Genomic DNA, 17936 nt, shown 5'->3' with positions numbered 1-17936 from the left:
CAACGGGCAGGCGGAAAGAGCAAACGGTGTCCTCCAGCAATACCTGAGGTGTTATGTCAATGACAGAGAGAATGACTGGGTAGAAAAGTTGGCGCTGGCGGAATTTGCCTACAACAATGCCGAGAATGTGTCCACAGGGATGAGCCCCTTCTTGGCTAATTATGGGTGTCATCCCAGGGCTTTCCCAGGGGGAGAAGGGGAGAGATGGAGCGTCCCGGCAGCCGAGCATTTTGTAGAAGAAATGGAAGCAATCCATCGTCAGCTCCAACTCAACTTAGAAAGGGCGAAGGAAGAATACAAGAGGCAGGCAGACAAGAACCGAAGGGAAGGTGAAACCATAAGGGTGGGAGATAGGGTGTGGCTGTCAACCCAAGGGTTGCCGTTCAAAGGAGGTTGAAAGAAATTAAGACCCAGGAGATTGGGTCCCTTTGAGGTCATTCAACAGGTCAACCCAGTGGCTTTCAGGCTCCGGTTACCCAACCACATGAAACTGCACCCAGTATTTCACAGGTCGTTACTGTCACCGTATGAGGGGGGACGAGAAGGGATGGCCACTCGGGGACCGGTCATAGAAGAAAGGGAATGCAGCAGCCATGTGGCAGAAATCCTCGACGCCAGGTGGAAGGGGGATCAGGTGGAGTATTTGGTAGCGTGGGAGGGAGAACCGGAGTCAGAAAACACTTGGGTAATGGCAGAAGATATCAATGATGAGGTATTGATAGAAACGTTCCATCAAGGGTTCCCAAGGAAACCTCAGCCTGTGGAGAGGTTCCGGAGGGAATACTTTGGGACCACCGATGAGGAGGAGGAGTTGGAAGGATTCCCGGACTCGGAAGGGGAAGGGGAGATGGACTCTGAGGAGGAGGAGTACTTTGAGACCAGGAACCGCAACAGGTGGAGAGAAGTGTTCGAGACATCGGAAGATGAAGGAAGTTCATTCCGGGGTTTTGCCTCCTCACCGCCCGTAGAGGAGGGGGCGGGAGGGGGTGAAGGGGGCCCTGGAGGGGAGGTGGATGTCAGGGAACTGCCATCGGAAGGAAGGGAGGTGAAAGGGCTCACACAGGTTGGGAGAGACTCAGCAGCTGAAGAGGGAACCAGTAGGGGGAGAGGAGGTGAGCTGAGGGAAAGTGAGCTGGAGGGATGGCTCAGAGACACTTCCAGCGAAAACAGTGGGGAGGTTTCAGGACCTCCTGTAGGGACACCCACTCCTCGCCGGAAACTGTCACGCAGAGAGTCCAGAAGACGTGTTTCCATTAAGGATCTTTTATGTTGGAAGCGATTCCGAAAGCAACCACTGTCGGAATCTGCCAGCGACTGACGGAGCCATGTTTAAGGGGCTCCGTTACAGACAGAGGTTTGCAAACTTGACCAAACTCTGAGGGACTTGGATTTTACACACAAGCAGCTCATCGTCCCATCACAGTAATCTTCAATTCTAGAGGATTAGACCTTTTCTGAAGTATAAGAGCCCTTCAAATGCTGTGGCAACTTAGGAAAGCTTCAAAGTCACACATTTTCTAAATGGACAGTAGGTACAGCAATGACTACTATATATAAGGGGTCCAGAGAGGCAATTGCAAACACATACACGTTGCATATATGTATGGCTTTTCTGCCTGTAAATATGGTCTCTGTTCACTGGGAAGTGCCATCTTCTGAGCACACATGCACACAGTAAAACACAGAAATTTGTGTGGGTGGGTGGATGACTGTTACACATGTTTCTTTATGTGCTTAGCAGAAAGTTCTTAACAGCTGATAAACTGCCCATTTTTGCTACCTGGCTGGAACTGCAAAACCAGGGGTTTATCAAGAACAAGCCACATGGCTGGTAGGCAGATTTCAGCTCATATAACTCAAATTTATAACTTCTGAGTTGTCTTTCTTGCTCTTATAGCTTTAGAATGGAATTGTCATCAAGCGGAACCTTCTTTACAGTCTCGGTTTACCACTTGCGTACTTTATGAAGTATCTCCTGCTCTCCGATGTTTTTACTGATTCTTTTAGTAGGTCCTAAGGGTGGAATAACCGGGAATTTGCCAGGGTTTTAATACTGGAAAAGGACTCACCCCTCTGATAGTCCTTCAAGTCTTACTTTCCACAGATTCTCTAAGCAAGTCAGAAGGGATATCAGGAGACCTCTCAGTTTGCACACCCCACCTTTTCCACATGGGGGTCCATTGGGCTAACCTATCTGAGGAACCCCAAAATCCTGGTTCTTGAACTGTCCTTTAGGGTGAGGAAAGAAATATCGCACTTTCTGCCGCCTCTAACAAATCTCTTGACATGGAAGATGCAGCCTGTTCATACTATGTCTGCTTGGGTTATGCTTTTATTTAGGATTAAGAAGAAAGGAGAGATATTCTATTGTGGTCCTCCATGCCAACATTTTAAAAGTCACTTCTTTCCTTTTACTTTATTATTAAAAATGAAGTTCCATGAAATGTATATGCAACAATATTTTATAGCTCTATAACTATCCTGACAGCTTCCACAACCTCACCTATAATGCTATATTGGCATTTCCTTTTGCATAGAAGCTTTACTATAGACCAGCCATTTTCATCCCCATATTATATTAGAGGTAGGTTGCAATTATCCTCCAGATTCTTTCTAATTTCTGATGAATTACCTGTAGTTGGTCTGTCCAGTGAGCACATGTCAGTTCAACACCCAGCAGTAAAGCATCTGCTTTGCATGCAGAAGATCTCAGATCCAATCTCCAGCATCTTTACATAGGTCTGGGGGAGACCCCTGCCTGAAACCCTGCAGAGCTGCTGCCAGTCAGAGTAGACAGTACTGAATTAGATGGACCAATGGCCTGGACTTGGTATATGGCAGCTTCCTATGAAACTCCAATGCAAAGTTAAGCACATCTAAACTCATTGTTTTCAATGAGCTTTGGCATGTCTAACTGCCTAGGGCTGTAAAGGTTCCTGATCTCAAATGATCTCAGCACTGGACTAGCTAGCTTGCTTTAACCTGTTTGAAGAGAATGTCCATGGCAACCTGTGTGATGTCATAAGTCTTTGTGTTGGAAACACCAAAGGAGGGCCTTGCCAAGTACACAGGCAACTGAATCAGGTGATGTCAATAAGCTGCCAATAGTTAAGTTAAGGAAGGAATATTGCAGGTGAGCTAGATGGACCAGTGGTCTGGCTTAATATACGTCATGTCCTATGCAACTATGGAACTTCAGCATAAGGACTTGCCAATTTACTTTAATGAAGGAAGAAACTCCAGTCTCTCCATTCTGTGGCTACGAATGAGGAAGCCCTTGCAGACATAAACATTTATTGTGTGCACTGGAACCCAGTAAATGGAAATAACTGTGGGACTGTGATGACTGATTCAATTACCAAAGGGAAAATGTTGTTTGTATAAACACGCAGGAAGCCTGATGCTTGGGTTTACTTTTGTCCACAGATGTATCACTGTACCATGATTTAGCTAATATTAAAAATACACACATAGCAAAGTCTTAAAGAGGTCACAGATCAATTATTCCTTGATCTGCTTTCTTCTGAACTAAGTCAGGATGGGCAGGTAACCTGGATCTGAGATAGTAATCTATACTAGGGGCTTAGGTTCCTATAGCAAACTAATGCAACAACATACTGAAGAGCCATTTGCAATATCTCTGTGATGCAGCCAAGCCAGCATATAATGTGGAGTAAATGTTGTTTAGTAAAAGAATGAACACTGATAAATGTCTGGCCATTAAGGTCAGCCCATGGAGAATGAAACAAGAAACTGCTGTGAAGAGGGAAATAGAGGCGAGGGAGGAGGGAAAAGTTTAAAATTCAGCACCATGGACAGTAGCACTCACATTTTGGTATAATGGAGTTTGCACAAAGCTTAATTTTCAGTCTTACATGCTGAAGCACCATAATACAACAGTTATTTTAAGCCTCTTGGAGCTCTTCTAAACTCTTTGTGTGCCGAGTGCTTGCCACACGCCCACCTGTTTTCAATGATTTGGGCGGGGGGGGGTAGAGAAATGGAAAGAATTCTTTGCAAGAGCACTCAACAAAATGACAGGTTTAATAATCTGCACTTAGACAGCACTTTTCATCCAAGGGTCTCAGAGATCTTTATAAATATTCATGCACTTTATACATATTTTCAGCCAATGTACCCTCCCTTTCCTCCATCCCAAACAAGTAAATATACCCCAATTCCCCTTTTGCAGATCTGGAAAGGCAGACTCAAAATTCAGGGAAAGTGAAATTTAAAGGGCAACCCTCTGTATATCTATTGAGCAGTATGTCCCATTGAGTTCAGTGGGACACTTGCTCACAGGCAAATGTATACAGGATTGTATCCTCAGAGTGACAAAGCAATTCTTCTGGAGTCACAATAAAGGGTCAGCTATAAACAGAAACAGAAATAGGGTGGGAGATAAGAAAATAGGCTTTTTCTTTTTACCAGTAGTTGGCAATCATTGGGACATGTAGTGTGTAATATTGTGGCTTTTATGTAATGTCAGCAATAAATGCACAGTTTTATCAGTAACTCTTTATAGCAGACTTTAATGTGCAGCTTTGAAATCTTGTAGTTCTAGGTTGCATAGGAAGCTGCTATATACAGGGTCAGATTATTTGTTCATCTAGCTCGGCATCTACTCTGACTGGCAGTGGCTCTACCAGGTTTCAGGCAGAGGTCTTTCTCATTTCTGCTCCCTGATCCTTTTAAACTGCATATATCATGGACTGAACTGGGCATGTTTTGCATGCAAAGTGTGTGCCGTGCCACTAAGCTGTCTTTCCCCATAGCTTCATTGCCTTCCAGTCTCTTTCCCAGCTCAATTCAAAGTGCTTTTCATTATTTTTAAATCCCTAAACAGCTTATAGCCAGGATACTTAAAGGACCATCACCTCCTACATTAGCCTGCTGGTCCATGCAATGAGCTAGGAGACCCTATATGCACTGCTGTCATCTGATGTTTCGGAGTTGGGAACACATGAAAGGGTATTCTCTGTTGTTGCACCCTTCCCTGGGGGATCCTTGGTGATTTATGTTTCATCAGGTCATTGACCTGATTGATAATTGACCCTGGCTCCTTTATGCACTGACTGATCCATTTATCTGTTATGCTTATGTTTTCTAAGAGAGCACTGCATAAGCGGTAAGACTGTCACACAATTAAATAGTTGGTTAAACACATTAGTCAATTTGATCAACAGATTAAATGTGTACAAATCTGCATGTGCATAAGTCCCATGATTTGTAAATAAAATGCGTTCTGAATCAATCTACTCAGAAGTAAGCCCAACTAGTTTCAAAGGGACTACAGCGTAATCTGCAGAACTGCAAGTATGCAAGTGCTCAGAGTGTTGCCTTCCCTTGGTGGTCAGACAGAATCATCACCATCCTTTCTCCTTTCCAGGCTGACTCCTCCAAAAGCAAGACAAGGACCAGCAATGGCACTCACACACACAAAAATTCTAAGCCTCCATGCCTGCAACTAAGTCATACTCCCAGTTCTGTCAAGAAGAAGAAGAAGAGTTTGGATTTGATATCCCGTCTTTCACTCCCTTTAAAGAGTCTCAAAGCGGCTCACATTCTCCTTTCCCTTCCTCCCCCACAACAAACACTCTGTGAGGTGAGTGGGGCTGAGAGACTTCAGAGAAGTGTGACTGGCCCAAGGTCACCCAGCAGCTGCATGTGGAGGAGCGGGGAATCGAACCCGGTTCCCCAGATTACGAGACTACTGCTCTTAACCACTACACCACGCTAGCAACTGAGGAGTGGGCGGAAGAGAGAGGAAAATGGAAGATACCAAGATGAGAGTGGGGGAAATGGAAAAGGCTTCTTCTAAGAAGAAATCCAATTAATTTGGAGAGATTTGTAATCATTTCGAACAAGCAAAAGTAATCATTTAGACCAGATGTTTTGGACTGCAACTCCCATTAGCTCCAACCAGGATGTCTGTGCTGGCTGGGGATGATAGGAGTTGTAGTCCAAGACATCTGGAGAGCATCAGGATGGCAAAGCCATTTGATCAATTGATTAAACATCACAGCCCTAATGATAATTTATCCCTTTCCTTTGCTGGTAATATTGTGATTAGGATATATCAATTCAGCACTAAGAAAAACCTGTTTAGACATGCACTCACAGCCTTGTTGACTTAATCCTAGAAATTCCTGTGAACAGATTATTATTAATTAGAATTTATCGACAGCCTCTTTATTCCAAGTGGTATCTTTAAATTAAGCCAGTTTCAGAATACCTAACTCTCTGGGCTATATTTTCTATCTCCTTCAGTATCAGGATAAATTCCCAAGGGAGAAATAGAATTGTTTCTTACAGTGAACAGGATAGGAAAGGACGGCACTCAGAGACAGTGGCACTGTTTAATCAGATGCAACAGACTTCTAACTTACTATGGAAAAGGTGCACAGCCTTGCACAATTCACTATCTCTAAACCCTTAGTTCCCCATCTGGAAAATGAGAGTAAAAGTGACCTGCATTACTATTTTGTTGTAAAGTCAAGCAGGCCACAATCCACTGGGAAGTTGTTCTGCACAAGTCCCCTTCCAAAAACATTGTACGGTGACATTGTGCAGCTCCTATTTATTTCAATGAAATTTGCACAGAGGAGTCCCTGGTGGATTGTGCCCACGGGGTGTGTGTGTTATGCACATTAAAAAGTGTCATGGGCCTGGAAAGGATGTGAAAGCCACATAAATGCATCCTCGGGGCAAAATGGCAGAACAACGAAAGCTTTGATGGATTTATGCTGTGAAACAAACTCTTTAACATTCACTGTTCTTCACAAAAGCTACCCTTCAACGTGGACTTTGTCTCTGCTGCCTTGCCTAAGGCAGGCTGCCCAGCTTTTATCCATTAATGTTCATTGCAGAATCTCAACCCCTTTAAGAAGTGGCAGAGAGCTTGTAAATCCTGCCATCCGATGAGCTGTGCTGTTGCAGTGTGTCAACTCAATGTGTGGAAGGGAAAACAGATGTGCTAAGTAGAGGGTGGGTTTTTTTCTCCTTGTTTACTGTGTGGTTTATCTCCTCTTCAGTCTTCCTCTTTCTGTTTAAATATTTGATGTCATTTTGTTTATTTCTGTGACAAATGATTTGGGGTTTCATTTCCAGAAACAGAAAAGTGTCAGCAATGCCAGCATTGCTGGGGCATCTGTTCCTTGCTATTAATTAGTCCCTTTCCCTGCTTGCTTGCCTCCTAAAAACAGAGATGCCTACATCATGTAACTGTCATTTATTTGTAGCAGCAGATCCATTTCCTTGAGACTGTCTCTCTGGCTGCTTTTCAGTGCCTACTTGTGTCCAGTCTCAGTGAAAAGTTTGTGGAATTTGAAGCCACAAGATGTGATGGTGCTCACAAGCTTAAAAATGGACTTCGATAGATGCACCGAGGATAACCAAGCAATCTGCTGGTTGGGAATCTGAAGGTCCCGGTCCACCAACAATAGTTCTGTAGCACCCAAACCATTGGAACATAGGAAGCTGCAGTGTACTGAGTGGGAATATTGGTCCACCTAACTCAGTGTCATCTTGTAGCAGCTCTCCAGTATTTAAAACAGGGACTCCCTCCCTGGCTTACAGATATTGAACCTGGGACCTTCTCAAAGCAAAGTAGATGCTCTATCACTTAAGTACAGCCCTTACCCAATTGTTTTTTGGAGGTCACAAAAAGCATGTTAGGGGTTGTGATTATGTTCCTACTCCATTCCTTCCCACTGGAATTAGTTAGAAGGAAATTACTTACACAAGGGCAGGCGCGTGGCATGTTTTGGGTGACCTCATGGAATGCAGAGCAGGTAGGATTTGATGTAGATGTGCTCCTCCCCTGTGCCATCCATGCCCACTCACAATGCTTCTGTATTTTCAGGGATTTACAGGGTGGCCTAGCTGGCAGAGCCTTTGTGTAGCATACAGAGACAATTCTATAGGTGGGGTGGGTTTGAATTCCAGAAATTCTCTGCCTCATCCTAATGGATGCTCCTTGATGGAGCATTGAATGTAGGATTGCACCCTAAGGCCATAAATGACTACTAGCCATAATATAGCGCCTCCAGGTTTGGGGGAGGTATAGCCATCAATATAGCTTGCAACAGGAGAAGAAGGCAATTGTCTTCATGTTCAGCTTGTGAACATTCTAGATGAATCTGACTGGCCAGTATCAGAAACAGGGTACTGGATTAAATGGACTTTTAGTCCACCCTAGCAGGGTTCTTCTTATGTACAAAGGAAAGTCATTACTGTAACTGGCTTTAAATAAGGCTGGAGCAGTGTTTTTTCAAAGGTTGATTTCTTGTTAATGATTAAAGTAATTACCCCATTTTATGAACACTTCTAGGGCTTTCAGCTGGCAAGTGGTCATCATCTTGAAGATAATAAAATCCAATTTGTTTGCTTATTAAAAGCATTTATATCCTGTCTTTCCATTCCCAAAAGGGCTCTCCAGGCAACTAACAACCACCTTAAAATATACCATAACATTTAAAAAAAGAAATCCGAAACAGTAGCATTAATACCAAATTATCAGCAACAGGCAAAATGTAAACAATTTAATATAAAATTATCCAGACTAATGCATGTCTGAGTAGCAGCATCTGTCCTCTAAAGCAGGGGTGGCAAACCATTTTACACTCAAGGGCTGAATTCCCTTCTGGAAAGCCTTCCAAGGGCCACACACCACAGACAATAGTGAGAGTAATGAATGTAAATTTACCTTTGTGCAGTAGGGTAGTTTCTATCCACAAGTATATATCCCTCTCTCCTCATCCAGGCAAGTAAGAGGCATTAACAGAGTTCAATGACACATTCTAGCCAGGCAAGAACACTTTGGGTTCCCTACCCCTACTCTAAAGACATTGAGGGAGAACATTAACTAGGCGTCCTGTGACAAGGAATTGCATAGCTACCTGAAGCACTTCAGATGGTGAGACACAAAGCAGGGCTTCCACTAAGCCACTGACCTAAGCAGTCAGGTCAACTTAAAGTTATCAGCACCAGCATTTATTGACATCAGACAAGAATTCCATTCTATGGCCACATTGACACCACACCTTTAAAGCACTATGATACCACTTTAAGCAGTTGTGGCTTCCCCCAAAATAGTTCTGGGAGCTGTAGTTTATTAAGGGTGCTGAGAATTGTTACGAGATACATTTTCCCTAAAAACCCTAATTCAGGATTGGGGAGCCTGGGTGTCACTGGACACCCAGTGTCACTGGACTACAACTCCCATAACCCCTAGCTATTGGCCATGATGGCTGGGGTTTATGGGAGTTGTAGTCAAAAATGTCTGGCAGGCCATGTGTTCTCCAACCCTGCACAAAACAGACTGGGTTCTGGGTATGTTAAGGACAATTTTTTCTTATATGAAACTGCCTGACAACTCTGTCCTGCCATTTCTCTGCCCTTCTCAGCAGGTATGCACAAGAGACAGAGCCCTTTCTGCTATGACGCCCAAACAATGGAATAGTTTCCCCAAAGAGGTACACCTAGCCCTGCCTTCCTCTTCTTGACAGACAGTGTGTTGTCCCAGCGAGCTCCTTAGAAATGCTGCCATACTAAATATTGTATACTGAATCTGCTGTAATTTATTATTTTATGTTGTCTTTACGGTGCTTGGACTGTGCATATTGTAAGATACCTTGGCTATATTGTGTGCAGAAAGGTGAGATGCAAATCACTGGAAGGAAGGAACAATGGGTGGAGGCAAGGCAGTAGGACAGAGCTAGGTGAGAATCAGTATTACATCTTGTGTAAATGTCCCCCATTTCCCACCCTGTCCTTCAAGACCTTATTCCGCATCCAAACATGCAGCCCCAGTGTATTTTGTGGACCTTTTGCTTAAGGGGATTATAAAAATACCACTCAGGCCTTTTCAAGTGAGGCATCCTCTACTAACCAAGTGTGAGTTTCTCAGCTCTTTGTGGGGTATGGTAGGAACTACGCTACAAGCAAGCATTAGTCATATGGGATCCCTTCCTACTCTACCTACAGAGCAGATTTTACTGAGGGCTAGTAAAGACAATTGCACGTAAAGAAAAAGAACAAACCTTCTGGCATTAACAGCTGCAGAACTGAGTCAGTGGAATCACACAGAAACACACTTTTTTAAAAAAAAAACACAGACCCACACTGTTATATAAGTTGCTGAAGGCTGCAAATGTTAACCAGAAAGTTGAGGGGCTCTAGGATATTACATTAAAATTCAAACTTTTATACTCATGAGGACAAAGTATCTGATTAGGAGATGCCCATGTGGAAGATTCATTAATGACTAAGAGATTTATTTTACTAGGGTTCATCCACACTTCCAGTTGTGCCCTGCATAGAAAGCACTGGTCCGAGAGGCTTTCCTCTTGATGCACATTTTCTAGGCCTGAGTTCGAGTGGTTTTCCCTTTGCCCCGCTCCTTTCCAAAGGAAAACCCATTCTTTAGTGATAGATCATAACAAATGGCCATCTGGGAGAAATCCAAATTGCTGCTTGCTCCAATTGAGTGGTAAAGATTGGTATTCCCCAGGGGAGGACGTGGGTGTCGCTGTGGTCTCAACCACTGAGCCGCTTGGGTTTGCCGATCGGAAAGTTGGCAGTTTGAATCCACACAATGGGGTGAGCTCCCGTTGGTCTGCCCCAGCTTCTGCCAACCTAGCAGTTTGAAAGCATACCAGTGCAAGTAGATAAATAGGTACCGTTGCGGCGGGAAGGTAAACGGCGTTTCTGTGCACTCTGGCACTTGTTACCTTCTTCCGTTGCACCAGTATCAGCTTAGTCATACTGGTCACATGACCCGGAAAGCTGTGGATAAATGCCAGCTCCCCCGGCCTGAAAAGTGAGATGAGTGCCAAACCCCATAGTTGCCTTCGATTGGACTTTACCGTCCAGCGGTCCTTTCCTTTTCCCTTTCCCCAGGGGGGAAGCAGCAGAACAAGAGGAATAAGCACCTACTCTTAACAGCAGACTTGGAGAAGAGCAAGGCCAGAATAGATGATGGAGACCACATGGTTACTAACATACAAGCTATGTGTAATGTAGTCAGTGCCAGCCTTAGCCATTTTGCTGCCTGAGGAAAAGGACAAGACAAGGCAGTATGTCTCTGAATACCAGTTGCTGGAAATCACAGTGGAAGACTGCTTAGGTCTTGACTTTGGGCTCCCCATAGGCTGCTGTGAGAACAGGATGCTGGGCTAGGTGAGCCACTGGCCTGATCCAGAAAGGCCACTCTTACATTCATATACGATTGCACTATATGTGTCTATGTAGGCAAATGAGATCAAGGACAGTGAGAGCAAAGAGGAAGGGAAGATGTACAAAGAAGAAGAGGCCAAGTTCCAAAGAGTATCAAAGGCATACAGATATTTAGCAATATTAGCATATTGCATGTGTTGCTGGGATGGGGCAGTAAATTGTTTGGCTGCACCATACATGCATTTCAAAGCAAATAATGATTACACAAGATTCAAAGGCAATGAGACCAAGGACAAAATGAAGGCAAAGGAGGAGGGAAATAATTTTGAGAAGATCAAAGGAACACAATTGTGTCCATCAAAAATTGCAAGACTTAATAAAAATCGGGGATACGTTTTGAACACAATATTAGGTCAGTTGTTTTGGCTCAACTTTATAAAAAACTCTTTCTTTACTAGGTAAAGATTCATAGCATAAGTGGCTTAAATCTGCCATAAAGGCCATTGCAAGCTGATTTAGGGTGATATTCATTGTTAGTCTTACTTAGACCCCCTGAAATAAATGGACATGGGCAAATTTAGGTTCATTAATTTCAGTGAGTCTACTCTGAGTAGGACTTAGTTGAATATCACCCATAATATTCCATGTCTGTGGATTTTATGCAAATTTAATAAAGTGTTTTGTTTAACAATGAAGATATCCAGATGCTAACTTCATCCACCCAGTTGGCAGATAGAAAACACAGCAAAGGAAATTTAAACTGGGCTGATTATTCAAAAAAACTATCCTTTATGGATGGATGCATTTGTCAGTGTCAGTTTCTCTTGGTTTCTCATTTTTCCAGTCTTAAGTTTTTCCTCCAATTTCTGCAGACTTCGTTTTTTAAAACATGAAAATTCATGTGGGTGGTATGCAACTAAGCTTTCCTCAAAATAGCCCCATTGAAATCAATGGACATGATTAGGTTCATGAGATTAATTTCAGTGGGTCTACGCTGAGTAAAACTTAGTTGAAGGCCACCCTGTGCTTTTTCTTGTGCATTGCTCATTTTTTGTATGCATTTTTGCCAGTAATTTCCCTCTAATAAAATGCATCCCTATATGTTATTTTCACCAATGTGCAAAACTTTACATACACTTTCCCCAGATATATAAGTTGTCATATGTATGCGCTGACTGAAGAAGTGCACTGCAAAATTCAGAGAAGTGTGAATTTCAAAGGATGGTGGTGTTCCGATTTGCATATTGGGTCAGGAAGTGTGAACTTGGTAGGTTTGCATTAAAATGCACACTGAACAAATGTATCCCCCCCCATCTCTAAAACCCATCAGATTCAGCAGGTGACTGTGGAATAGCTCAAGAGGAAAGCCAGATTGTTTAGGGATTTAAAGCGGATTCCGCAGCACTGCAGGAAGGAGCTCCGCATGACCATGTAGAACATGGACAAAACCTGAGGAGACAGATCTCCATTTAAGAAAACATGAATGAGTGGCCAGTTGCTCTTTCCTCTGATGCCACTGGTATTAAGGATAGTAAGGCAACTATAGGACCAAACTATATCTGGTTGTTTGTTTGTTTTTTAATTTAAGTGCTCTTCAAACATTTTTCTTTGATGGTTTCAGCTCTTCTGACTGCTCCACCATTTGGCAAGCCCACACTGACTGCTTTGCAGATGCTGCAGTGACGTTGTCCACGAATGCTTTGTAGACTCTATGGAAACATATCACTAGCCCTCAGCAATGGCAGCCATCAGCCAATCAGATTGTTATTGGAGCCCAATGTTCTCAGCCTTGAGGAGCATCTATTTATTGGACTGTTCCATCTGAGTGAAAGGAGGGGAACACATGTTTCATATTAATCTTCATTTCAACTAAGTTGTTTTAGCTCATGCTTTATTATGGCACTTTGTAACAATGCATCAGTAACAGCAGCCCCGGGGCAGTGCTTGCGTGCAGCAGGCTGAGTGTCTAAACTGCTCTCGAGACAGTCTCTAATCACACACAATGAGGCACTCCCTGGTGCACCATATGAATTTATAATAGCAATTTATATGATGCCCTGAAGCATGATTTGTATTTGGTCTGGGATGCTGGGGTTGGTTTGGGAGGGGAACTGCTTACATTGTTCTCTCTTTCACCACATTTATATGGTGCCTTTAAAGCACAGAGGGCAAAAACCTAAACATACATGGAATTTCGGTCAAGTCTTTTATTTCTAGTGTGTAAGCACCAAACTGGACAAAATGCTATTTACACAATTAGCAATTGCAAGTAACAGATCTTTAAAAGATAAATGGCAGGTGTGGGGGATGGATCTGGACTGGTATCCTGAAGTGATTGGGGGCTTAATCCTTCCCCCTCCCTTGCTGCACTCCCAGTTCAAATCCAGTTTCGCAGCTCTCCTTTGCGTTGGAGGAAAAGCTCCCATCTATGCCAATGGGAGCTTTTCTTCCAATGGAAATAGCAAGTCCTGGGCAGCCTGATTCAGATCAAGAGCACAGTAGGGCTGAAAGGGGTAAAGCCTTCCCTACTCTGGAATGGGTGCCCTGCACCTACTATTTATAAAGCCATTCTTTTACAATTAGTATTCTTTTAAAATTGGTATCTTTCTAATTTGGCCTTAGGGACATAGGAAGCTGCCCAGGGCCGGCCCACACTTGAGGTGAGGTGAGACAACTGCCTCCTAAGAGAATTAAGATAATTTCAGCAACTGTAGCTTGGCCTGGGAAGACAAACAAAGTAAACTTTCCATTAAGTTTAGCCTGCACAGGGCTTGCTATGTTTAGGCTAGTTAACAGTGAAATTGTAACTTCAGTAGCGGCTTGAACTTCAGGGCCCAGAGGGGCCCCAGAAGCAACTTTAGTGCAATTGCTTTAAAAAATTGGGACTAATAGATCCAATTTGAGTCACATTGATTTGAATCAAATTGATTAATTTTTAGTTGTATATATTTCAACAATCCCAAAGTTTGAGAGTCAGTAGCACAGGTGTTGTAAAAGTGTGTTGAACTGTCATGAAACAATCCCATTGAAGAAGAGAACAGTGGTTGTCCAGAACTTGTTGCTGGTGGCGAAGGGGCCCCTATGACAGTTCAGCCTTCAGGCCCCCAGAAATGTAGGTCTGCCACTGGGGAGAGGAGACACCAACTTGTCCTCAGGCAGAAACATGTCCTTGACTGATCCTCTAAAGGTCTTTATCGAAAGAGTATCCTTTTTGAATGCTTGCAAAGGATGTCAGGATGACCAAGGGGGAAAGAGGACAGGGCTCCAGTGTCTTTGACACTTGTACTCTTTTCAACTACAGTGGCACCTCGGGTTACATAGGCTTCAGGTTACAGACTCTGATAACCCAGAAATAGCGCTTCAGGTTAAGAACTTTGCTTCAGGATGAGAACAGAAATCGTGCTCCAGCGGCGTGGCGGCAGCAGGAGGCCCCATTAGCTAAAGTGGTGCTTCAGGCTAAGAACAGTTTCAGGTTAAGAACGGACCTCTGGAATGAATTAAATACTTAACCAGTAGTACCACTGTAGTTTGTAATCCTTTTTGTAAGTATAGGTTATCTCACTGCATAGCTTCATCTGTTGCAATGTGCCCTTCTACACACAGTTACTATAGACACACAAATTCTTATCTCCTTTGCATCGCTTCTCATCTAAAGAGTGTCATCTTTTAGAAAAAGCAACATCTGTTCCTTTTCTGCTTGCCATGCTGTTGTTGCAGGCACAGAGCCTCTGTCAGAGAAACCAAAAGCAGCCCTATCTGAAAGCTCAGCTTGCTTGGTTTCAACAGGTTCTCCAGAGATTTGGATTTACTATGGTACCACCAATTAATAAATGATAACTTTCACAGATGTAGTCCCCCCCCCCAATTATAATTCTGGGTGAAGCAGCCAGTGATTCCTACTATACAGCTGTTAAAAACCTGTGTGCTCTGCCACATGAATTTAGGAATCTTATGTCTCCCAGCCTTGTTCTTTCCATATAATTCCACCACTACCCTCTCTGCTCCAGGCCTGGCCTGAGGCCTTATTGTCCCTCTGGCTTTCTCACACGTTAACCACCCTGCCGGCTTAAAATAGGATTGCCAGGCTCAATATTAGACAGAGCTGCTGGGTCTCCAATATTTCTATAAAAAGAGAACATTCCAGCTGACCAATCCTGGGAGAATCTAGGACTAATCAATCCTCATGCTAAAGAAGCTGCATCTTGCCACTAACTTCTGAGAGGTTGGTGAGAAAAGGAAGTGAAATCTAACCTGTGGTCCTCTACAGTTTCAGAAAGATGTCTCTCTGGGAGGGTTTATTTCTTACTTGCCAGATCTCCTACCAAAAGCTTGCTCATTACTTTCTGACATTTTAGTGGTTCATCATAAAGTACTTGCCTACTGTGGCTTTGTGGTTTTCCCCTCTGAAGCTGAGTCATCCCTATAGGATAGTAGCTACTTTCCATCCCTTGCTAGAATTCTCTAGATCTTGTAGTCCCACAGCCTCCACCCTACCTCTGGGTAAACTGAGAAACCTCTGAACAGAAAAAGAACAGAGACGGGGAATCTGAGGCCCTCCATTTGTTGCTTGACTCCAGCTCCATCCCCATCCAATATGACAATGGCCACTGAAGACAGGAGCTGTAATCCAGCGGCATCTGGAGCAGAGGCAGATTTAGGGCACCATGACGGGTTCTCCTTTACAGGGTGCCAAGTCGAGGGGGGTGCCTTCCCGCCTCCTTTCCAAAGCCTACTTAGCACTTGCCCAGCTTTGGGAAGGAGGTGGGACGGCTCTAGGACCCTGCCAGAGCCCTTGCACCTCCTTCCCAAAGCCCAGCACCTCACTTACCTGGCTTGGGAAGGCAGCGCAAGGGCTCTGGGGGCATCAAATTTTGGTCTGCCCCTGCCTGAAGGAGCATATGTTCCCCCAGGTTATCTTCTTGGTCTTCAGTCAAATATGGCCTGACTATGGAGAAAGGAGAAGGCAGGCAGGCACTCTTGGTTGTCTTTTCTTAAAGATGTCAAGTGCTAGGCAACTGAAACTGCCACACATATCTTGTGGTGCCTAAGGTACGTTGCATCCCATGGTGGTAATACTTTAATTTGAGGGTGGCCATAGCTAAGTGGAAGAGCATCTGATGCTTTCTATGCAGATTCAATCTCCAGTATCCCCATGTAGGGCTGGGACAGATTCCTGCCTGAAACCCTGCAGAGCTGCTACCAGTCAATATACTGGTAGTCTAGTTACTCAGCTAGATGGACCAATGCTCTGGATTTGGTATGTGGCACCTTCCCATGTAGCAGTTCACTCCTGCACTGAGTTAAGCACAACTAACTCATTTGTTTCAATGGGCTTTGCCACGTCTAACTGAGCAGGGATGTAAAGGTTCCTAGTCCCAAAGGATGTCACATAGCTCTGGGTTAACTAGCTTGCTTCAACCTGTTTGCCAGAGAATATCCATGGCAGCCTTCTGTGATGTCATAAGTCTTTGTGCTGCAAAGAGCAAAGGATGGTCTTGCCAAGAACACAGGCAAGTGAAACAGGTGGTGTCGGTTAAGGAAGGGATATTGGAGGAAGCTGTCTTATCCCAAGTCAGACTATACATCCATCCAGCAAATACTATCTACTGGCAGTGGCTCTCCAGGGTCCCAGGTACAGGTATTTCACATCATCTGTACCTCCACCTTTTTTAAATGGAAGTTGCTAGGGATTAGGTGGAGGAACTTCTGTGTACAATGTACATGCTGTATCACTCAGCTATGGCCCCAGCCCTCAGTTAATGGAGCATTAGAAGGGAATGTAACATTTTGAGGCTGCTAGGTAACTTCCCCCGAAGACCACCTGAAATACAGTTGATCCACCTACTTGGCGTCACCTGTGGCATTTTTCCATGAATGAACATTGATCACCTTTTAAACTGCAAAAATAGAAATCAATCCAGGCTTTAAAATCCAGGCAGCACTGAAGTTGTGGCTGGCATCTGTCTGTGTCAGGAGACAGTGGAGAACTGCTCCTTCGGGAGTGAAGTCGAACTGTTGGAGAGTTACAGCACCTGCTGTGGCTGTGGAGACTGATACGGGAGAGACATGTTTTGTTGCAGCTGGGGCAGATGAAGGAGTCTGGTTGTGCTGCTGCAGATGTACCATTGCATTTCTTCTCTCTGCGTTCCTCCAAGTGGTCATTCATCTTCCGGTCACTGCTGTGGATACACAACTTGACTGATTGTCTCCAGGAGCTGCGGTTGTCTGCAAGGGATTCCCACAGGGTGGGGTTAATGTTGCCAGCCTTCATGTCATGTTTGCAGAAGTATGCCTGCCTCTTTAAGGAACTTCTAAAAGTGCTCGAAACAGCAGCATGATATGGAGCTGAACAGAAGGATAATAGTGGCAGGAAAGTAGCCAGGGGGGAGAAGAAAAGAGATAATAAGGGCCATTTGGAGACTTGTCATCTAATGCTTCTATTGTATCAAGAAAAGCTAAATCCTGTAACCTGTATAAGTTTTGCATTTCTTATAAATGCAGATTTTTTTAAAAAACGTTTTCCCCCCAGTCCTGGTGGGGATAGATAAAACATTTTATGTAGGCATCTGTTTATTTAACCTTTATTTCCCACTTCTCTTCCAAAATGGAACTCAGGGCAATATACATATAGCCACATCTGCTTGGCTTCCACAAGGCTTTGGTCTCACATGCCTCCAGTTCATATCCTGAGACATACAGGCAATCTTGCTGGGTGAGAGCAATGCTTTTTTTTTTTCACCCCGAGAAAAATTGGTGCT

At 43.9% G+C, this 17936-nt stretch overlaps 2 long non-coding RNA genes across 6 annotated transcripts; one reads left to right on the top strand and one right to left on the bottom strand.

The window, feature by feature from the left end:
- The first annotated feature begins 5760 nt into the window (after positions 1–5760).
- Positions 5761–13091, top strand: LOC308476403. Of its 4 annotated transcripts, XR_013985855.1 has the most exons (5): positions 5787–5873; positions 6870–6987; positions 9411–9476; positions 9655–9722; positions 12800–13091. It is a non-coding gene; the product is annotated as an uncharacterized lncRNA (long non-coding RNA). The 4 variants fall into 4 exon arrangements; XR_013985853.1 differs by lacking the exon at positions 9655–9722 and having other exon boundaries at positions 5761–5850; XR_013985854.1 differs by lacking the exon at positions 9655–9722.
- LOC308476409 lies at positions 12737–17736 on the bottom strand. 2 transcript variants are annotated; one of them, XR_013985858.1, is made up of 3 exons: positions 16007–17736; positions 15430–15496; positions 12737–12999 (listed from the first exon to the last, which is right to left on the bottom strand). It is a non-coding gene; the product is annotated as an uncharacterized lncRNA (long non-coding RNA). The 2 variants fall into 2 exon arrangements; XR_013985859.1 differs by lacking the exon at positions 15430–15496.
- Positions 17737–17936: the final 200 nt, after the last annotated feature.

The sequence above is a fragment of the Podarcis pityusensis genome, assembly GCF_964106645.2.
Source record: "Podarcis pityusensis genome assembly, chromosome: 1".
NCBI classification, from domain to species: domain Eukaryota; kingdom Metazoa; phylum Chordata; class Lepidosauria; order Squamata; family Lacertidae; genus Podarcis; species Podarcis pityusensis.
Note: the sequence above shows the minus strand (reverse complement) of the source record. Positions and strands in the feature narration are given on the sequence as shown.